The sequence below is a fragment of the Thamnophis elegans genome, chromosome 6, assembly GCF_009769535.1.
Source record: "Thamnophis elegans isolate rThaEle1 chromosome 6, rThaEle1.pri, whole genome shotgun sequence".
Lineage (NCBI taxonomy): Eukaryota > Metazoa > Chordata > Lepidosauria > Squamata > Colubridae > Thamnophis > Thamnophis elegans.
Genome location: NC_045546.1, coordinates 47,120,501 through 47,144,334, shown reverse-complemented (window position 1 = coordinate 47,144,334; position 23,834 = coordinate 47,120,501).

Here is a 23,834-nt window from a genome sequence, read left to right as displayed (position 1 = left end):
ATTCCTACTAAGAAAAATATAGCTTGGGAGAAGAATGGTACAGGGAAATTTAAACTTTTATATTTAACAGTAATGGAAATTCATTCTAAATTCATTCTTCTGTGTAGCTCAAATCTCAAAATGAACTTTATCCTGCATCAATCTTTCATAATCTACCATCTTAATACAAATTGCATTATATCCTGTTGGAAACACACTGTATAACACTTAAAGCAATCAGTATTTTTCGTGTATTAGATTACAAAAGTCCATTTTCAAAAATCCCATTCCAGGAAGGAGCCAACATCGCGACGAGATGGATGTGCAGTCTCGATGCTCTGACACCACAGCCAATACTTTTGCTGCTGGGTGGTCCAATCGGACATAAAGCGTTCCGAAGAGAGGGTGAACAGGAAGAATACATCTTGCTGACCTCAGAGATATCGCAAAATCCCTGAAAGAAGCAAGAGATGTTCTTCAAGCTGGTGACAAAAAATCCAGCCAAGGCTGACAAAGTTGGGGTGGTTCCAAAACGGAAGGATATGGAAAGAGAAAGTGTTTCCAGCTGGTGAGGAACTTTTACTGTTTTAAAAAGAGACTGCCTATAAAAACTTAAAATTAATCTAAATTGGAGAATAGAAGAATCAAGCAGTGGAATTAAATTTGGAATGGTTTTGGACACTGGTTATCTTACTTTTTAAATGCTATCTTCATGAATGGAATTTATGCAAGCCTTTTGAAATGGATGGATTAAGTTTTCTTCTTCTATTTTTTCTTTCATTGTTCTCTGTAACCTATGGACTAAAATTTTCCTCTTTCATTGCTGTGGGTATTTTTCTAATTCATTAAAAATTGGACTCTTTTCTCTAACTTGAAATACAAAAAAGATACAAAAGGAAATTAGATTTTCAAGAGTATTACCATTGCTCGAAGGCTGGGAGGACTTCTTGATTGAAGTTTGTGTATTGAAAATGGAACACTTTTTTTCTTCATGGATTGTTTTGACTTGGCACTACAAGGTTTTACTGCTTAGTTACAGAGAGTGATAAGAAGGGAAGCACACAGATGTCCCTTTGAAGTATATTTCTAATCAGAGAAAAGTGAAAACAACATTCTTTGTGAATCTATGCTTTAATTTTAATAACCTTCCAAGCTAGAGCAGCTCTGTTTATTAACCTTCCACACTAGAGCAACTGGTACAATGTCAAGAGAAAATAGAATTCTCAAGTTTGCAAAAGATACTTTCAGAAATACAGAAATTATCAAATACATATGAAAGAATAGAGAAAAAACTGGAATACTTAGAGCACATAACAATAAAATATGATGAAGAAATTGAGGATGTCTATCAAATACAAAACGGAGTGGTTGAAACTCAAAAAATTGAAGTGGAAAATGAATATAAAGAGATTAAACCTGCTGATATTTATGGTGATTTGTTTGTCTCTGAAAATGGAAAGAATGGAATACTGAAAGAGGAATTAAATGGAGAGGAAATCTATTCCAGAGGGCAAGATACAGAAGAAGAAAAAATTAAGAATCTATGGATTTAAAGAGAGAAATTCTATTAGCAAAAGCATTGATAACACTGCTGACGATCAAAGATAAGCTGAATAAGGAAACAGAAAGAGGGCATCAAGATTATATGAGAGATCTTATAAGCAAGGAGTTACTAAGAGAACTCTATACAAAGCTGACCAAGAAGATGATTAGTGGACCGGCACCACAAATGGCAGAAGATATGAGACTGTTTTGCTATTGGAAAGATACAGGTTGATAGATGGAAGAATATAATTTAAAACTAGTTAAACTTAGTGAAATTTATTGATAATAGATATAATTTAAATAAATAACTGACAATGTTAGTAATGTATACAATGTGTAGTGTTATGATGAGTATAATTGGATATGAATATTAAATGGCACCCATGTAAGGAAGATTAGCAATCCCTTTAGATTATACTGTACATAAAGGTTAATAATAATAATAACAACAACAACAACAACAACAACAACTCCGCCGTTGCCGGTCCCAAGTCCAGATGAGAAAGGAGGTGGGTTGGGATCAGGTTGGCAACTTGACCCCATAAAAAAAAAAACACCAACCCATATAACATGGTGAAAGAAACGAATAAAAATTCTATACCGCATCAGTTGTCGCTCAGGTTAACAAGGGCCGCGGTGGATGTTGAGGTCCCCGCAAGTGGACCAGCCAACAAAACAACAAAAATATAGTGCAGATGAAAATCGTGCCATAATGGCCTGTTATTACAACTCAGAGCCAGAAAAAAGAGGCTATTTAAAGCAAATGTATGAATTATGGAAACAACAATATCCAGATTCAAATGTTAGGGAATAATATCTAGCAGATCAAAGGCGATTTATTATACGGAATAAAGTGTTTAGTAAAGTTGAACTTGAGGAAATTCAGGCAATTTGCAAAAATAAAAAAACGACATCACAAGTGGAAACAACCAATACTTAAGACACAACTTAAGACATTGTAGTAGAACTCCCAGAAGAAGATGTCGGGAGGAAATAACACCACCACCACCAGAACCAGATATCATTGAACTAACTGATGAACTAACTCAAAAACAAAAAGAATTGAAGGACAAGATCATGGAGCTTTTTCTGTCTAATGAGGAAAGACAAGATTTACCATCATTAAAAACTCTGCCTAAGAAAATTTTGGTTCCTATTATGAAAACGGTTAATGCAGTGCTTTCAACAATCAAATGGGGATCCATCTTGGAAACGAATCAGTTAATGTACAGCGCAGCTGTAATAGTCACTAAAGAACTGGGCATTAAAATCAAAGCACCTAGTCACACAATGGAAAAAGCGTCAAAGCCAAAGTGGAAAATCTGATTAAAACAAAAAGTCAAAAAATTAAGGGTAGATGCTAACAATTTAAAGAACATGAATGAGCAACGGCTTAAAAACAGCAAAATCATAGATCAGCTAATCAGAAGATATAGATTGGATACAAGAAACATCAATGAAGCTGTAGAGATTGTAAAACAATAGATAACAGCAACAGCTAGAAAAATTGAAAGATATGAGGCACGAATCATCCAATATAAACAAAATCAGCAATTTCGATCAGACCAACAGCATTTTTATCAAAGTCTTAATGTGAATGGTGACACCAAAAGTGAAAAACCAGAAAAACAGGCCACAGTTGAATTCTGGAAAGAACTGTGGGAAAATGCAAAGGACTACAATAAGGAAGCAAAGTGGATACATGACTTTGAGAAAAGCATTGGCAACAAGCAAATGCAAGTATTAGAAATAACAACTGAGATGGTCAAAAATCAAGTAAAAAAAGTAAAGAATTGGACATTACATGGAAATGACCAATTGCATGGTTTCTGGCTCAAATACCTGACCGGTTTACATGCAATATTGGCCAGGCAACTGAATGAAATTTTACAAAATGGTCAAATTGATGAATGGTTGACAACTGGAAAAACATACTTGATTCAGAAGGATGCAACTAAAGGAACAACACCTGAAAACTACAGACCAATAACATGCTTGCCAACAACCTTCAAATTACTCACAGGCATTATTGCTGATAACATCATGGATTATTTGGAAACACATAACATCTTAGATGTGATAAAATCAAGAATGGAGAGTTGGCAGAACAAAGCATTGCATGGCGAATTTCTGGAAAAAATAAAAGATAAAGTGGACAGTGAAAAAACTTGGTTATGGTTAACAGCAGGTACATTAAAGAAAGAAACAGAGTCACTAATCCTGGTTGCGCAAGAACAAGCTATCCGTACAAATGCCATTAAGGCCAAAATCGAAAAATCCTCTGATGATGCCAAATGCAGACTTTGCAAAGAAGCTGATGAAACTGTTGATCACATACTCAGCTGCTGTAAAAAAATCACGCAGACTGATTATAAATTGCGACACAATTCAGTAGCACAAATGATCCATTGGAATTTCTGCAGAAATTATAATATTAAAACAGCAACAACTGGTGGCAACATAAGCCTGAAAAAGTCACCGAAAATCAGATGGTCAAGATCTTGTGGGATTTTTGCATACAAACGGACAAAATCCTGGCGCATAATACACCAGACATCACACTGGTTGTGAAAAATAAGGTTACAATCATAGACATCGCAATACCAATTGATAGCAGTGTCGCCGAGGAGGAACATGAAAAAACTGCGAAATACCAGCACTTAAAAATCGAAATTCAACGATTATGGCACAAACCAGCAGTGGTAATTCCAGTGGTAATTGGCACACTGGGTGCTATTCCAAAAGCACTGGAATTACATTTAAAACAGTTAAAAACCGACAAAATCACCATCAGTCAAATGCATAAAGCCGCACTGCTTGGATCTGCGCGCATATTACGAAAATACGTTACCTATGACGTTATGACGTCATAGGCCCCTGGGTGGGGCCCGACTAGTAAGCAATGCCAAATCCGGCAAAACAACTGGCCCCTGTGATACAATTGTATAATAATAAGAAGAATGAAGTTAGATACAATTAAAGTTTTGATAATTAGGGAGGAAATGTTATTATACAGGATATAGTCAAATAAAGGAGGGATAAGAATAACAATATACATATAAATATGGGTATAATATAAGGAAACTGGATGTAAACTTTAAACAATGATTTTGAAAGGAGGATTAGAAAATTGTGTTATTAAATATTATGGATGTTTAGCTACAATAGAACATAAGGTCCTTTAGTGTTAGTGGAGGATTTTAGAAATAGTAATTGAAAGGCCATTATGTGGTTATGTATTAAATTTTGGTATTTTTTATGATGAAGGATGCTTAAAAAATATAGTCAAATGAAAATGGAGATATGATGATGGTGACATGTATACATATTTGAGTTAAAATATTTAAGTTCATATGAATTAAGTTCATATGAATTATGTTTGTTGACTGTGGAAGAGATGCATGAAAGTCTTTTTGTAACCAACTGATACACTTTCTATAGCATCTAAAGAAGGATGTTGTATTTGTTTTAAATTAAAAATTATTTTTTTAAAAAATCCCATAGCAATTCAACAATAATTTAGAGTAAACCACTTTAGAGTGTTGTGACTTGATTCTGCTGTGTCTAAAATGCTAGTCTACTCTTCATAAAGATCTGAGATTTCTATATCCTCTCTTACATTTTAACAAAATATTAAAATAGCTCAAAAGAATAACTGCTTCATTGGGGCCATTCACCAAATTTGGGGTTAGTCCATGCAGGATACCTTTTTTCATATTTTCCTCCCTTCTTATGCTGCTTTGGACTATAACAAATATTTTGTTTTTATATAATGCCGATGTAGATGTCCTGCCTTTCACTGAAAATCAGGTAAGGTGGGGGTAAAAATCAATGTGGTAGGTGAAGTGACAGAAAGGACACACCTTCTGCTTCTTGTAAAAATACCAACGCATAAATACTAGTACATAAGATCTATAATGTGCCAATCCCTGAAGATGAAAAATCTTTGTCCTATTCCATAAGGATTCTTATATGAACTTATATATTGCACCCAGAAGCTCAGTGGTTGCATAATAGTATGTTACATATACATAATTAAATGCTACCATAGCTACCCATGCTGTTGCCTTCAAGAGCAGCTATAGCTAATAATTGATTTCCAAGAGCAGTCCATCATACTGCATGTTGCAGTACTACAGACCAGATGTTAACAACTTGTAGGTAACTATGAGTAGGGTAAACTAATCCAAAAATTGGTACAAGTAGTATACAAGATAAATTTGTGCAATTCTAGTCATATCTATTGCCAGTTTGTTGAACATGAGTCAAAAGGACCCCCAAAGTGGGCCAATATAGTTAACCTCTGAGCAAATGTATATTGTACAATTTGTAGAACTGGAGAAGCACCAAGCCAGCTACGTCCATGGCAATTGATCTCTACATTTCCTTTTGGAGTGTACCAAAGAATACTATAAATTAATATTATAGATATTTATGTAATTTTCTCCTGGAATCTAGAAAGGATTTTCCTCTCAAAAAAATTAAAGCAATTTTCATGCATTCCTTAGAAATTATATAAAATATAATTCTGAACAGATTTGGAAAAAAGGAAGGATTAAGGATTAAATGCAAATAGATACAAATGAGAACAGCTTCGCTGACTGATACCTTTATAACCTACAGAGTTCTTTTTTTCAAAATTTTCAGAAAAGTAAATTTTATTTCTGGAAGAACAAGATGGCAATACATGAACACCTGCAGCTTCTGACATGTAAATGTGCATGATTGTTTTAATGAATCTCCTTCGGATTATTCAAATTAAATGACTAAGTATTCTTAAACTTAATTCTATGAATGCTCCACAGTCTAATATTGGATGCACAATCAAATCAGTATAAATTATCCTCTCTGACTTCTGGGTGCTCTCAATTCTCTTTACCTTAGGGTGCCATAATTTGTTCTTTCACTTGAGTTAAAACTATATCATTCCTGACTGTGTAGATAACAACATACAAGCAATGTCATGCTGTTCAAATAAAAGGATAACCTCCATGATTTCCATGCTCTGTTATTTGACTTTCACAAAATAAAAGTTGATTTGGAGTAAACAGGATTAAATTTGAGCTTTTGTGTTCACGGATGAGAGCAGCCATTTAAATGGCATTTAGATTTTACTATTTAAGATTTGTCCCTGATAACTTTCAGCTTTATAATGCAACTCGTATAATGAATGGTATCTTTTTAATAAATTAATCACATAAGGATATTTTGTGCTGAGCAGATATATTAAACAAACAAGTCAGCTAAATGTCCTAGTCATAGAAGAACTGGAAATCTTTCCAAAATAGGCAATTTTTACTCTTTGTATCCCCTTCCCTTTCTCAAAAGAAAGAAAATGAAATATAATATCTACAGTCTAGCAGTAGGTCTCTTTGTTTCTCTTCTTTTCACCAGAAGTCCTTGTTATTCTCTTTTGTTACTCTCTTATGCAACTCTTTCTTTCTTTCTTTTATTCGTTTGCTATGCCTGTACAAACTTTCATCCTTAGTTAAGGTGACCAGATTTTCAGATTGGAAAAGAGGGACACCCTTGACCGGGGGGGGGGGGGGGGGGGGGGGGCTTGATTAAAAAAATTTTTTTTGTCAAAAGGTCACCCCAGGACACTGAAACCAGCATAAATACGAATCTGTTGCCAAACAAAATTTTGATCACGTGACCATGAGGATGCTGCAACGGTCGCTAAGTGTGAAAAATGGTCGCAATGGTCGCTAAGTGTGAAAAATGGTCGCAACGGTCGCTAAGTGTGAAAAATGGTCATCAGTCACTTTTTTCAATGCCATTGTAACTTTGGTCACTAAATGTTTTCCCCCTCCTCGAGACTCCTCACTTCTTCCTTCATTCCTCTTGCTGATCTACCTTCACCTTATCTGTCTTCTGCTCTTTCCCTCTCTTCCTTCCTTCCATCCTCTTCTTTCCTCACTCACTCCCTTCCTCCTTTTTTCTCTTCCTTCCTCCTTCCATTCTTTATACGATATAAAATTCAATGAGGGTGAAACACACCAAATCTGGCAAAGCTGCCTTGCACCAACCTGGCCTGCCCATAGAATAGCAGCCACTTTGAGACACATAAACCTGGTCTGAACATATTGCATCACAAAGATTTGCAAAGATCACATTTGCAAAAAGGAACATTTCTTGTAGTAAATACATTTTATAAACAATTTAAAAGTAAAAATCCCCCCAAAATAATAAAAAAGGTATTCTATAAATAAAAGAAATCCTTAAAAACCATTGTTAAGTATTACACCAGCAATAATTTATACTGTCACCATTTCAAACTATCATCAGAAATATGAATCTGTTGCCAAACATCAACATTTTGATCGCGTAACCATGAGGATGCCACAACGGTCGCTAAGTGTGAAAATGGTCGCTAAGTGTGAAAAATGGTCATCAGTCACTTTTTTCAATGCCATTGTAATTTTGGTCACTAAACAGCCATGTTCCTGACTTAACAACCACCATGGTTCACTTAACGTGGCAATAAAAGGTCGCAAAATGAGGCAAAAATCATTTAACAAACGTCTCCCTTAGCAACAGAAATTGGGGGATCAATCCTGGTCGTAAGTCGAGGATTACCGGTAGCCAATTGCAAAAGGCAACTTTACTTGGAACAGGTGAGATTGTGCCCGGATCCCTTTCATGCCAACATCCCATCCTGTCCATGGGGAGAACTCCACAGGCGGACAAAAGCCCCAATCCCCTCTCAACCTCCAGCTGACTCTGCCATCCGCCATAACCACACATGCCCCTCAAAGGCAAAACTCAGGGGGCTGAATTCTACAGGGGGAGGAGTAAAGGGGGGATTTGAGGGGCAGCCCAAAGCACCATCTGTCTAAATTTGCATCAGGCAGGCAGTAACATTTTCATAGACCATGATCAGAGGAGCAGCTGATCCTATGGAGAGACTCCTCCTGCATTCAGTCCCAGGCCTACAAGTGGAAGTACCCTTCCTTCCTTCCTCCTTTCACCTTCCTTCCCTCCCTCCCTCCCTCCCTCCCTCCCTCCCTCTTTCTTCCTTCTAGCCTTCCTTCCTTTCCATTCTTTCTCCTTCCTTCCTTCCTCTTGCCTATCTGCCTTCTGTCTTTCTGCTCTTTAGATCTCTCTTCCTCCTTCCTTCCTCTTTCCATCCTTTCACCAAAAATCAGGATGTTTTATTAGCATCAGCATCATTCTGCTGAAAATGCCAGATTCTGTGGTACTTCTGGATGAGATTTAGAAAATTACAGAGACATGAGGAACCATTATATAATTTCACTTGGCAAAACTCTGATTAAAATAATAGCAACAAAATGTAAGGTTTTTTAATTTTAAAACTCTAGCAAAACATAGATTTATTTCCAGTTTAGTTAATTAATGCCATTATAAACAGGAATGCAATTGATTAAATAAAAATGACTTTTTCTTTTATTAAGAATACTTATTCTACACTAAACTAGAAAATATTTCATAGGCCCTTCAACAAGTTTGTTACAAATTTTCAGGATTGCATGCATTCTTGAAACTGATACCATGTAATGTTAAAAAGCAGATAGCTAACTAAGTACACTAAAAACCATGTTTAATTATTTGCTACTTGAAGCCAATAGCAATGATGAAGAAATTTCTGTCATCCTCAGTGACAATATTTTTAGGGCCAAAAAATAAAACTCTGTATATTGGATCTGTTGAATGGAGAAAGGCCTGCCCCCCCTCCCCCAAATGAGACACCTTCCATGATAATAGGAGAGGAGAGCCTGGAGACAGCAATCACAAGGCAGAACGTAGCTAAGAGAACGGAAACTTGCCTCTTGGAAGGAATGACCCGGTTTGGCTCCCACTTTCAACAATCGAACAGAGAAGCGAAGAGGCAGGACAGACGAAGCGGGAGCCAAGCCGGGCTAGAGTGTTGGGCTGAAGGAAGGAGGGATACACACACTCGTGTTCTCCCCCTTCCTCTCTCTCTCTCTCTCTCAAATGGCAAATCCGAGCCCGGCCCCATGCCTTCTCCCAACCCCCGCCCTGTTCTCTTAGCTCTCCTCTCCTATTATCGTGGAAGGCGTCTCATTGGGGAGGGGGAAGCAAGCCTTTTTCCATTTCAAGGAGCTGCCGCTCCTCCCCCCCACCTCTTAGAAGTCCAGCCAGCTGCCCGCCAAGCTCTCCGCGGAGACTCACCCAGAGTTTTCACCGCGATTTGCCTGGTGAGGGGAGGCGGCAGGTTGATGCAGACCAAATCCACAGTATAATAAATACAAGTATAATAAATACTTGTATTTATTATACTTGTATTTACTTCCTCCTCCTTCTCCTCGCTGCGATCTGGTTGCTTCCCTTCACATCTTTGGAACGGCTTGGCTCCTTTTTTTTTTTTTAGGGCGCCCCTCCGTTGGGAGGAGGTGGAGGATAGGCTCCAACTCTGCCCAGAGAAGGAGTCCGAGCGCTCCGGGGAAATGCGGCAAGCAAGCCAGCACTTCAAAGTCATGTTTCGCTGAATGACGGGCAAGTTCTAAACTGCCGGCATGACTTTGAAAGGGCTGGATTGCCTTCCGCGCGGGCCGAAGTGGAAGGCAAGCGGCAAGCCAGCCCTTCAAACTCATGCTGGCACTTTAGCGTGCCCCTCAGCTGCCATTCAGCGAAACATCTTTCGCTGAATTGCGGGCGAGTTCTAAACTGCCGGCATGACTTTGAAAGGGCTGGATTGCCTTCCGCGCGGGCTGAAGTGGAAGGCAAGTGGCAAGCCAGCCCTTCAAACTCATGCTGGCACTTTAGCGTGCCCCTCAGCTGCCATTCAGCGAAACATCTTTCGCTGAATTGCGGGCGAGTTCTAAACTGCCGGCATGACTTTGAAAGGGCTGGATTGCCTTCCGCGCGGGCCGAAGTGGAAGGCAAGTGGCAAGCCAGCCCTTCAAACTCATGCTGGCACTTTAGCGTGCCCCTCAGCTGCCATTCAGCAAAACATCTTTCGCTGAATGGCGGGCGAGTTCTAAACTGCCGGCATGACTTTGAAAGGGCTGGATTGCCTTCCGCGGGGGCCGAAGTGGAAGGCAAGCGGCAAGCCAGCCCTTCAAACTCATGCTGGCACTTTAGCATGCCCCTCAGCCGCCATTCAGCGAAACATCCCTATCACGAACGGACGCCGCCCGCAGATAACTTTCCATAACTTTCCGGGCGGCGGGACCCCCGCACGACGTTCTGTGCGGGCGGCAGCCGCTGCGCCCATGCTCTCGGAGGCGGCGATCCCATTCACGAAGAGGCAGCTCCTCGTGGGCGCAGCGCCTGCCGCCCGCACAGAGTGAATTTAATTGGGATCGCCTGCGGCCGCGAGGACCCCTGCACAAATGGACTCCTCGCGGCCGCAGGCTATCCCAATTCACTCAGCCGGGGCGGGCAATTTCTGCACGAACGGACTACTCCTCGCGCCCGCAGGAGAACAGGGAGGAGGAGGGGGCAGCCGCCCGCCCGCGGTTCAGGGGCTTCTGCCGGGCGGCAGGAGCCCCTGAACTGGCCGCGGGCGGCTGCAGCTGCCCCCACCCTCTCCTCCTGCGGTCGCGAGGAGTAGTCCGTTCGTGCAGAAATTGATTTGAAGTGAGAGAGGAAGTTCCGGAAGCGAGAGGCTGCCCCGGCGATCGATCCCTATCACGAACGGACGCCGCCCGCAGATAACTTTCCATAACTTTCCGGGTGGCGGGACCCCCGCACGACATTCTGTGCTGGCGGCAGCCGCTGCGCCCATGCTCTCGGAGGCGGCGATCCCATTCACGAAGAGGCAGCTCCTCGTGGGCGCAGCGCCTGCAGCCCGCACAGAGTGAATTTAATTGGGATCGCCTGCGGCCGCGAGGACCCCTGCACAAATGGATTCCTCGCGGCCGCAGGCGATCCCAATTCTCTCAGCCGGGGCGGGCAATTTCTGCACGAACGGACTACTCCTCGCGGCCGCAGGAGGACAGGGAGGAGGAGGGGGCAGCCGAGCCGCCCGCACAGAGTGAATTCAATTGGGATCGCCTGCGGCCGCGAGGACTCCTGCACGAACAGAGTATTCCTCGCGGCCGCAGGCGATCCCAATTCACTCAGCCAGGGCGGGCAATTTCTGCACGAATTGCCCGCCCCGGCTGAGTGAATTGGGATCACCTGCGGCCACGAGGAATACTCCGTTCGTGCAGAAATTGCCCGCCCCGGCTGAGTGAATTCAATTGGGATCGCCTGCGGCCGCGAGGACTCCTCACGGCCGCAGGCGATCCCAATTCACTCAGCCGGGGTGGGCAATCAATTTCTGCACGAACTGACTACTCCTCGCGGCCGCAGGAGGACAGGGAGGAGGAGGGGGCAGCCGCCCGCACGCGGTTCAGGGGCTTCTGCCGGGCGGCAGGAGCCCCTGAACCGGCCGCGGGCGGCTGCAGCTGCCCCCACCCTCTCCTCCTGCTGCGGCGAGCGGAAAATTCGATTAGAATTAGATTACTCACCAGTCAGCGCAGCTGCAACCTCTTTCGTCTTTTGTAGAAAGGAAATGGAAACTCGCGCAAGCGTGCTGAAAATTTCCCATCCCAGCCAGCTCACTGATTGGCTGGAGTCCAGGCCAATCCAATCAGTGAGTGGGAGGCTGGGCTGGCTTAAATTTGTAGGTAGTAGGTAAAAGGCTAAAAGCACGCTTTTTTTGGCGCTCGCAGCTCCCGCCCATCAGCTGCTAGCTTGCTGGGCTGGCTCATCTGGTAGGATAGAGAACAGAACGATGAGCCAGCCCAGCAAGCTAGCAGCTGATGGGCGGGAGCTGCGAGCGCAAAAAAAGCGTGCCTTTTAAAAAGGCGGGCGGGACGCGGGAAAGTGCGTTGGAAAGCGGGTGTGTCCCGCCAAAAGCAGGACGTCTGGTCACCTTATCCTTAGTAGGTGTTGTAGGTGGGTATAAATTCTGTTTCTGTTGTTAAATGCCTGATTTTTAGTCCATACCTGAGCTTGAATAATCTCTTTTTTAAAAAAGTTCTTTGAACTCATTCTTTATATTTCTCTCCCTTATATGATGTCCTGCTTAATACCCTGTACCAAGGTATTAGACTGTTAATTGTAATTATTAAATATCAAATGATTATCCAATTGCCTGTCTGCCATTAACCTCAAACTTTCTTTAAATATTAATGATAGTTTCATTTGGATTTGTTAAATAAAACCTATAGTGGTCAGTGTACGAAAACAAAAATAGTGCTATGTGAGGCCTCCTTGTTTGATGGAAACAATGATAAATGTAGTAAATATTTAGTTATAAATCTATAAGTGTGGAAAATTAAACCTGCATTTTCCACAAATGATTGAAACACAAGTGATTAAAATCTCACAAGGTGTCCATGGGGAGGGGGGGAGTTCAATATACTATGCATTTTTTAAAATAACTAATATATTAATGAAGTAAAATCTCTCTCTTTGCCTGTCTCTCACACAATTTGACACTGGATTGCTTGTAAATTTGTTTTTAAAAAGTCAGGTTCTAATTTGAGACTGCATTTTATTTACAATTTACTCTAGGCTTTCTTTTAATAAACTGAACCATAGCTTACCAAAAAAAAAAAGGCCACTTGCCTAAGGCTGCATAATACAGAGTGTCATAATATAATTAGCCTGTATTGGTTCAGAGTATACATTAGCTACAAACAAGTCAATTATACTTTGGTTCAGTGATGGCTAACCTTTTTTTTTTTGTCATGTGCCGAAAGTGTGCGTGTACGCCCGCACCCAAAATGAGTGTGTGCATCCTCTTTTGGACCTGGAAGTTCTCCTGCACCAATCTGGAAGCCAAAACATGGTGCAAGATGCATGCAACCCCCATTCCCTGTTTTGGGCCTCACTGTAAACCTCAAAATGCAATGCGAACACACAAACACACCTGTGCATGAACCCTCCCCACACACATGGGCATGTGTAAGTTTGTAAGTTTAATTTTATTTATAGGCCGCCCAATCCCGAAGGACTCCGGGCGGCTTACAGAAGGGAAGAGAAAGAAAATAAAGAAAGTAAAAATAAAATAAGACAAGTTATACAGATACATTCATTTCAGTCGGGGCTGGACCTCAACAATGAGGTCAACAGCCCCAGGCCTGCTAGAAAAGCCAGGTCTTGACAGCTTTTCTGAAGGCCATGAGAGTGGGTGAGGTCCGGATTTCTGGGGGTAGTTCGTTCCAAAGGGTTGGGGCAGCCACAGAGAAGGCTGTGTGTTTCCCCAGATGTGACCCACCCCCCACACATGCATGGAAGAGACGCTAAGACAAGCTGGCCAGCGGGAGGTGCATGCACATGCATGGTGGGGCTGGGTTGGGGCGACAGCTGGCTTGCCCACAGAGAGGGCTCTGCATGCCACCTGTGGCATGCGTGCCACAGGTTTGCCATCACGGCTCCAGTTATTCAGACTGTGAAATGCTGTGATTTTCTTCTTAAAATATTATACTATATTATATTATTTCTTCTTAAATATTATTCTGTTTCTGATTTTATGTTTGTTTCTAGTTTTATTTTGTTTTAGTAAAGCCATGATTATCCAATCATAATCAATCCCATAATAATTAATGAGCTGCGTGAAATGCTAGGTTCATTGATTTTGTCTTAAATTAAATCCTCTACATGGAATCTAAATAAATCTGAGTAAAAAAATAAAAAAGTCCAGAAAGGTTTCAGCCATACTATACATCTATTTTATTATTCCCATTTTGAAATGCTTGCCTCTTGTGTTTGCTTTTCCCACCTGTCATTTTCCTCTACTCTTCCCTTATTTCTCTTTTTTTTTAATGCCAGGCAAATTATCACATGGCTAAACCGTATTGCATAATGGTTCATTTGCCATTCTAACATCAAACTTCATGGGCAGCCAAGCTGTTGCTACAAGCTGGGAAAATCATTAGGCTCGAGAATTTTTGCTTGTTATGCTGCTGTTAGCAGCAGCAGAAGAAAATCAGAAAAAAGTGGCAACCCTATTTTCACTACATAGACAACTGTGTGAATTATTTTGCAGTTCAGTTTATACTACTTTGCTCCCTAAACTTCAAGCTATCAGACAAAATTGGTATTTCAAATTGTAATGTAGATTGTAATATCTGTCATTTATTTCATGTGCACATCCAGCAGATCAAGGAATAGAGCTTCCTAGTGAGATCCATTAGCAGGTCCATTTCATGGCTGATTGTAGTGAGTGGTTCACATTTTCTACAGATCAAGCAGAAAAATCAGAAGTAAGTGATCTTTCCAGTCATTTGAACTTCTTACACAGAACTCATGGTTCAACCATCTCTTGTACAAAAGAGAGGGAAAAAAAGATCAATGTATGAAAAAGCAAAAGGACAAACAAAAATACTTGAGATTATAAAGGCTGCCAGTCTATTAAACCTGGCAGTAAACTGCATGAATCCTTAAATTTTATTTACAAATGTATATTTTGGGGAAGAAATATTGACAATTAGGACATGCTTTGCTACAAGTTTAAATAGGAAGAAAGCCTATCAAGAAAAAATAACAATAAGATGTTGAAAACCAAGATAATATGAAAAATATATTACAACCACTTACGACAGTGGTTCCCAAACTTGGCAACTTTAAGACTTGTGGACTTCAACTCCCAGAATTCTCCAGCCAGCTCTGAGAATTCTGGGAGTTGAAGTCCACAAGTCTTAAAGTTGCCAAGTTTGGGAACCACTGACTTACAGTATGTCCTTTCTCCCTCCCTCTCAAAAAAGTTCCATCATTATTGCATTCGAACCATTTCAAAAGCATTGATTATTTAAGAAGATTTTTAAAGACCTATACAATTAAAATATTTATTACTAGTTTCATTGTGAGCAACTGTATGTATGAAGAAATTGCCTGCTATTTTTAATGTCCTGTGCTATTCTGCAGTTTTTAGTAATACTATTTAAAAAAAATATGAAGGCAAAGTAGGGAAATTAAATAATCACAGAACTGTGTTAAGAAAATGAAATAATTTACACGAATTTTTCTGTAACCATATGAAAAAATGAAAATAATGGGACCATTTTCTTTAAATGAAATCTTTACATTTCTGGAACATGTTACTTAGAGCAATCTCATAATCCTTTGTACTTTGGGGTATGATTCAAATATAGAAAGCCTAGTGGCTTATAATCACCAGACATTAATGTAATAATTCTATTACTAAAATGCATTATATAGGTTATTTCAATGATTAGTCACAAGGTTCTTTCATTTTTGGTCCTGCAAAAATGGATATCTTAGCACAGAGGAATATTTCTAAGATTACTAAATAATGATGTATGAAAATTCTTTTAGATCATGTGATATATTCATATTAAATAGAAGAGAATATATAAATATTTTGTTGTTATGCTGAGGTCTTTAAGACCACACCATTAATAAGGGAACACCAAACAACTACTAAATGTTTTTCTTCCCTTTCACAGGGTAAATTAAAAAAAAATACCCAAAACAATTCCAGAAGCTCTTAGTGTAGTGAAAGGAATGTAGAAGGGGGAAAAATCCAGTTTTATCAACTTGTACATTAATCCAGTTTTATCAACTTGTACATTCCAGTTAGCATTTCATCAACAGATTTGAAGTCAAAATAACCCAATGAACAAGAAGGAGCTACTTATATGTGGGTCTTTCTCATGAAGAAAATCTATTTACACGGGTTGGTAGGAGAATAAAATAATTTGATAGTTCATAATAAATAAATAAAGTTGCATTTCTGTGTGCCAGTATTAACAAACTAAAGTAGTCAATAATGTAGGACAGACTAGCTGGGTTAAAATGGTCTATAATATACTTGATGTATGTTGTATGAAGTCAGCCAATTATTTAATAAACCATGGGTAAATGTTACATGGGTAAATGTTACATGTGGCAACAAAACTAAGCAAGATATGAGATATGAGGAAGTATTTTTCTTTGTTTTTGTGAAGGGAAATTATTTCCATTGTAAAATAATTAAATCAGTACTGAAAATGCTTACATAAGCAAGGAATTAGATTTTATTTTGAGATCTATAATATTGCTTTAAAATGTTTTGTAAAAAATAAAGTGTACTGACATCAAACATTCATTTTTCTGGAATTATATGCTCTGTTGGATTAAATTGATTCTTTTAAAAATATCCCCAAACCACCAGCAGCAATGTAGTTGTTTCTTTTAATTGAAGCTTCAAAATATATCTAGCCATATATTTCAAAATATGGAACATGCACAGTAATGTTTATTTTATATACTTTAAATATAATGTAAACATTATATTTAAAGTTTTTTATAAACTTCAAATATAATGTTTCCTATCAACATTAACTTTAAAATGTTAAAATTTTACTTTTATATATAATATAAAATGCTAGACATTTTCTTTCCTTTTATTTATCTGTGAAGCTGACTATTCTCACTGTAAAATTGATTGCCTGGTCAATGATGCATCTCCTAATCTTTGACATATTACTCTTTAGAGATACTATCCCCTGTAGCTATAACATACCCTTATATCTGAAAGTTGTCTCTAGAATGTTGGAAGTGTATTAAAATCATTTTATTGATGCTTCAGATGATGAGAAAGGTATTCTTGCCCAAACTAAAATGCAACTTAGGCTATAAAGCTCACAAACCTATCACCTATCACCAAATAACAGATTGTTTAACATTTCAAAGAATATAAAGACTAGGGAAATGGAAGTCATTGATCTATGTCTTCCTTATTTCTTCCTTCCTTCTGAAAAACTGGAATATGTAGTAATCGATTTGGGTTTCAATTATGAACATTTTAGGCAATTTTTAGAGTCATCAAGTGTCACATGCATCCTTAATCTAACAATTTATATTTTGATAAAATTTAAATAGACTGATTATGTTCCATAAAGTATTTTTCAAGTCCTAGACATAAATAGAGTTTCTCTGCGCCTAACTTGTTCTTTAAAGTCTCTGGTGCACCTCTCCCCACTGTAAAGCTTTAGATACTATTCTACTATAGAATAACCACATACATGTACAGAGAATAATGTATGCATTTGAATGTTAAAAGCAGTATTACAAAAAGGAGATGAAGGAGTTCAATGACAAAATGCCCAAAACACAGCCAAATTATTTAAGTCTTTCCTTTTATCACTTGTCCACTTCTCAGGATGCTTGTTTTTGTTTTTTTATCTTCTGCTCCTTTTCTTATTTTGGACAGGGTATACTGAATGTGAGTCCTACTCCAAATAAAGCAGCAGGGAAAGATTCTTGTTAGGTCTCTTGACTTAGGTTTTTTTTTTAGAACCAGTTTTTGAAATGTCCATGTGAGAAAGAATATTTATAGAGATTTCATAAGATATTGCTCATAAGGAAATAGTTGTTGAATACTGCAACAATACAAGCAGAGACAATATTTGAAAAGAAAGGAAAAGTTTGAAGACTTTTTACTTCAAATTCAATGACTCCTCATTAACTTTCAGACATCTTTTTCTTTATAGGAGAAATAATGTTAGTAAGACTTTTTTTAAATTAGTGTTCATGCTGCTGTTTATTATGGTAGAGTTGGAATACCCAAATTTGCTCTTCCTAGGACCTGTATTCAATATACAATTGAACTTCTGGTCACAACCATAATTCATTCCATAATTTTGGTTGCAAACTGATTTTGTCATGACCTGAACCTAATTTTGGAAATTTGGCACTTTACAAAATTTTTTTACAAAAAAAGGCCGTTAAAGGGGAAATAGGTTGCAGGGGGGGGAAATGATTTTTTTTGGTCAGAACGCAATTTGGTCGTGGTCAGAAATGTTCATGACCAGAGGTTCTACTGTACTGTGCTTAGAAATCATGAAGAAATTATCCTCTGGAAACAATTAGAAATAGTCTAAGATTTGATCAAATTTTAATGAGTTAATTGGGGTTAGTTGGAATCTTATTGGTTTGAAAATGAACTTTAAAGTATGTTAAGAGGAAATTTAAAAAGATGTATTAAAATGTTTTGATATTAGAAATACTTTAAAAAAAGCTTAGTGTTTAAAAATGGATGGGAAAAAAAGTATTTCGCCCTTTAAGGTTAAAGAATCTGAAAGAATAAATACAGTGAATTTTGTTAATATAAATGGTAAGTATTTATAAAAATTATTAAGTGCAAATAGAAGTACATATTATTTCAACATGAAGGAAGATAAAGCAGAAATGGTGAAATTGATTGTTCCATTAAAAGGGGAGAATATATTTATTTTTTTATCTGGATATCACTTCTGGATTTTGTGCTTGTGATTAAAAAAATGAAACTTTGACTTTGGTTATGCTGATTAGATTTGTTGTTATAGAAAGCTAATATATTAATATGTAAAAGTAAAAAGTTGAGGATGTATTGTTATTTTCTACTCTGCTAGAAAGACTTGGAAGTCAATGGTTTTTTTTCTTTCTTCCCTTGTATCTCATATTTTTCTTTCTCCCTTTCTTTTCTTTTCCCTTAACTTCCTATTATTTTTCTTTGTATTTTATACATTGATAAAACAATAACAATTTTTTAAAAGAAAATAATGACAGGGTTCTTATAGGTTAGCATAAGCAGTAAGTAGCTTTTCCTGTATATGAAACAATATAAGGCAAATTTAACAAAAAACATCAAGACATGAATAGGTAGTGCAGAATGGAAAACTAAATGGTAAATAGAAAAATCCTAGGGAGATATTATTATAAAAAGGATAACTTGTGTATCCCAAATATTCTGTATCTCAAAAAGGGCAAAATAAAGATACAAAAAGAATAATTACTAAAAATTCTAGCAAATTATTGCTCTTTAGACATATTAATCAGAAAGAGACATACATGTATATGTACATTATAATTTTAACAGTACAAAAGAGGTTATGTGTGCATAAAAGATAATGTAAACTAATGCAAATAATAAAATAATGTATTTCAACAGTACAATTTAGAAGGAACTCTAAAATAAAGGTATAAAATGAAAGACCTGACTGAATAATTTACAGAAAGCACCAGGTATTCAGTATGTAACGAACAACAAAACTGTTATTGATTTTGAGTGTTTTTAACTTGTTTTTCCCTTTCTGTGAAAATTCCACTCTCATAATAGGACTGATTTCATTCCACAGGTGAAAACACAAGAATTAAAAAGAAAGAGGAAAGGAAATCTATCCTTGAAAAGTCCAGCATAGCTAACATGGCTAACATTTTCCTTTCTTCACATTATCATCTTTTTTTTAACATCTAAAATCAGTTTTCAAATTATGCATTTGTTCAGGTATCCAAGTGAAATATTCTTTTTTGCATTGTCATTTGTTCCATCCTAGAATTAAATTGGAGATTATTAAACTCTGCTTCTCGCTAATCTGCTCTAATGAAATTATTTTCATTTGTACATTTGATTATTGGATTCTAGAAAAATTAGAATCTTGCTCATTAAAACTTGTGACCTGAATAGAAATTAACATGTTTGCCTTCTAAGTATGAAGGTGCTTTTTCTGCAAAGAGACATTTGAGCAATATCAGCATGGGTATTATCTAGAATACTCATGTGGCAAAGTCTCTTAATTTAATAGATTATCTCTTTCTTGGCTTTAAGCATGTGAAATGAAGATGTGTATTAGTACCTCATTAAATCCAGCTGAGAACATCTTCCTCCCTCCACCCTTTCAATTTACATATAGGAAGCAACTATTCACATAATGTCCTTCTAATCCCTTGTTTTATTCCTGGGTGAATAAGACTTGTTTATTCAGCTGTAAAACTGAATACCTTTTCAGAGTATTAAAGATATCTCTGTAGCTTTAGGAGACCCATCAAATCACTCTGTAATTTAAGCATGAAAAAAGATTTTCAGGGCAATGTGTTAATTAAGAAGGCTTTTCTTCCTCAATAGATCAGCACTTCATGCTCTATGATAAAACTTAATATCTACCACTTTATACTAACCAGTGTTTTTCCATCACAGCTATTGTTACTATCATTTCACTTTTCCCACCCTGCATTACATAATAATATGTGACCTTTCAATATGCTAAATCCTTCATACCCATAGAAAATTGGATTGGCCTAAACAAAAATGGTCAGTCTTAGCAGGTAAACCAGAAGATAATTCTAATTTTCATAAAGCTACATTAACAGACTCCTGCATGTCTGGAAGTACAAATCTCCTTCCTTCTGATAAACGAGGGAGGATTCTTTCTTTTTACCCTATCTTCTAAGATATTTGCCCCATAACATTACATTCCCTTCTGATTCATTCATTTCCACAAGGTCTCTCGGGAGATAGATTGGAGGCTGTGAGATCAAAATGAAATTATATTTCTACCATCTTCTGCCAGTAACTCCCCAGGATCAAACAAGGGATCTTGTAAATCAGTTGTGCCATGCCCTATATTCCTAATGTGGAAGGTTCTAAGTCAGGGATGTCAAACTCGCATCATCACATCATAGTCACATGAGTTCTGTATCAGGACTTTCGCTGGCCAGCATATGCCGCATCTGGGCTGCGGGCCATAAGTTTGGCAGCACCGATCTAAGTCATTTTCTGTACCTCCAACTTGGTCTCTTGCTATCCTCAAGATTTATTACACACTGTATAGCTCCTTTGGATTTAATTACGTAGTCACTGAGTAAGAGGCAATAAATTCCAAGTCTGAATTCTTAGAAAGTTATGCAGAAGTCAGAAATTTTGTCTCACACCAAATGTGTATTTGTGTGTGTGTAAGAGAGAGAGAAAAAAATAAAGAGAAAGACAGAAAGGAAGGAAGAGAAAGGAAGGAAGGAAGGAAGGAAGAAAGAAAGAAAGAAAGAAAGAAAGAAAGAAAGAAAGAAAGAAAGTGTTTCTGTGTATGTTCTGGATAGTGTAGTGGTTAGAGTACCACCTTTCATACAGGAGATTGGGCTTGAATCCCGGCTGGGACCTATTTTACCAGTAAGGGTTCTTGAGCAAAGACTCACCCTATATTTTTACCATAATGTATAATCATAAGCTTTTATTTTTTTATTCTCTTTCATTTATTTTTATCATTTTCTTATTTTAAAACAATAATAATACATATAACCTTAAAGCAAACTGTGGGACTCTTTCTTTAAAGATAGAACTATAACATCTCTATTTCTAATTGTTTATTGTTAAATTACAAAAATATATATTTTGGAAGATTGAAACACCATACTTGTTTGTAGCAAAGCAAATAATGCTAGCCTCCATTTTTCACTTTCATGCCTGACCTCTATGATAAATCCCTTAAATCACTTTCTATATGGATGATTCAGGGGAAGAAAATAACCTAAAATTGAGACAAAGAAAGTCAAAGTTGTAGTTCAGTTAGCTATAGAGTTTACAGAAATTAATATGACAGTAAGTTTAAACATAATTGACCAAGTCCTTTATGGTCGTGTAACTATATCTGAAGGCCATCTGCTCAAGGATCAGTGGGTTCCTTGCAGTGCTGGGTTGCAGGTGGTACGCCCTGGTACGGGGGTACCAGAGCCTGCCGGGAGCACTGGATACCGTTCCAGTACGGTGCTCCAGAGGGCCCACCCACATGTCCGAGCTCCTTACCTGTCTTTTAAGGCTTCTGTGCTTTCGCTCAGGCACATGGCGCATACAGTGCCTGCGCGATGCTCTGCAGAGCAGCTGGAGCATCGCAGAGGTGCTAAGACACTTGCACATGTTGCACATGTCTATGTGGATGCCGCCAGGCCCATTCCAACCATACCGATTGGAACGGGATCTGGAACCCACCACTGGTTCCTTGTGTAGATTGGACACTGTACATTAAATATGTCAGGGATCAGATCAAGTAACGTAAAGGTAAAGGTTCCCCTCTCACATATGTGCTAGTTGTTCGTTACTCTAAGGCATCTCCTTGGTCATGTGGTCAGCATGACTAAATGCCAAGGGTGCATGGAACACTGTTATCTTCCCACCAAAGTCATCCCTATTATTCTATTTGCATTTTTACATCCTTTCAAACTGCTAGTTTGGCAGAAGCTGGGACAAGTAACGGGAGCTCACTCCTTTACGCAGTGGTAGGGATTTGAACCACCAAACTGCCAACCTTTCTGATCGACAAGCTCAGCGTCTTAGCCACTGAGCCACCACCTCCCTCAGATCAAGTAGGGAATTGCTTATGTTTTTAAGTGAGACTTTGTATATATAATTATATATAATTTAATTTTCTTTCATATAAAAGTGATAGGGAAGAAAAACTTGTATAAATCCAGAAATAAATATGTGTATATGTACATGGTGGAGTACTAGTTTCATATTTATCATTCAACAAAAATACTATGAAAAAGTGGTAATTTTTGGCAACTTGCATTGAAATATTATATTAACATTTTTAAAATTAGATATTAAAAACAATTGAATCAAAAATAAGAGGCCTAGGTGTAAAAATGTGCATATGTATTTAGAAACTTTTTAAGGTCCCTTTGACTTCCAGTGAGACGATGAGAAGCACTGCCCCATTTTTCAAAGGGGGATTATGACTAAAAAAGCAGCTGGACATGAGATCCAGACTGCTGAAATTCGTTCTCTAAAACAGTGTTTTTCAACCTTTTTTGTGCAAAGGCACACTTTTTTCATGAAAAAAATCATGAGGCACACCACCATTAGAAAATGTTAAAAAAAATTAACTCTGTGCCTATATTGACTATATATAAAGTAATTTTCCCACGGCACACCTTACACTATGTCACGGCACACTAGTGTGCCACGGCACAGTGGTTGAAAAACACTGCTCTAAAACAAAGAGAGATCCAGAGATTGCCCAGATGTACTTTGGAGACCTGACACCAGAAATCATTTTTGCAGTTGCTTGTAATCAGACATGGGTTCCGTCATGCTCTGAACCATCGGCTTTACAGGACTCAAGATTTGACCAAACTTCATTTTTGTAATCATTTTGGAGTTTACTATTCTTATTGTTCATTCCAGATTAAAAACCTTCAGAATTGGAAGTGTACTGGTCTTTCTTCAATCCATTTAAAAAGGATTCCATCTTTATAAGATTTTTATTTTTTAAAATAAATATTCTTGCAACATACAGCAAAGTTGTTTCTGAAAGCTTTATAAATGCTAAGGTTTTGTGAAATTGATTTAAAGAGGAACTTTGAAGTTAATTGAAACAGCCTCTTGTGTCGGAAAAATCTGTCTTATTTACATATCAATTGTAAAGCAAGACTTTGAAGATTGATTACAAGAGTACAAGATGGCTACTTTAAAGGAAATTTTTGATCTGTGAGCTTGTGAAGTGCTTGAATCAAAAATAACCATGATCTTAGCCAAAAGTCCAAATTCCAAAATATCTGTGTCGGTGATTTTGGCACACTGTAATATAATATTTTTCAGGTCTTCCAGAAATTAACTCTGTTGCTTAGTTCTACAC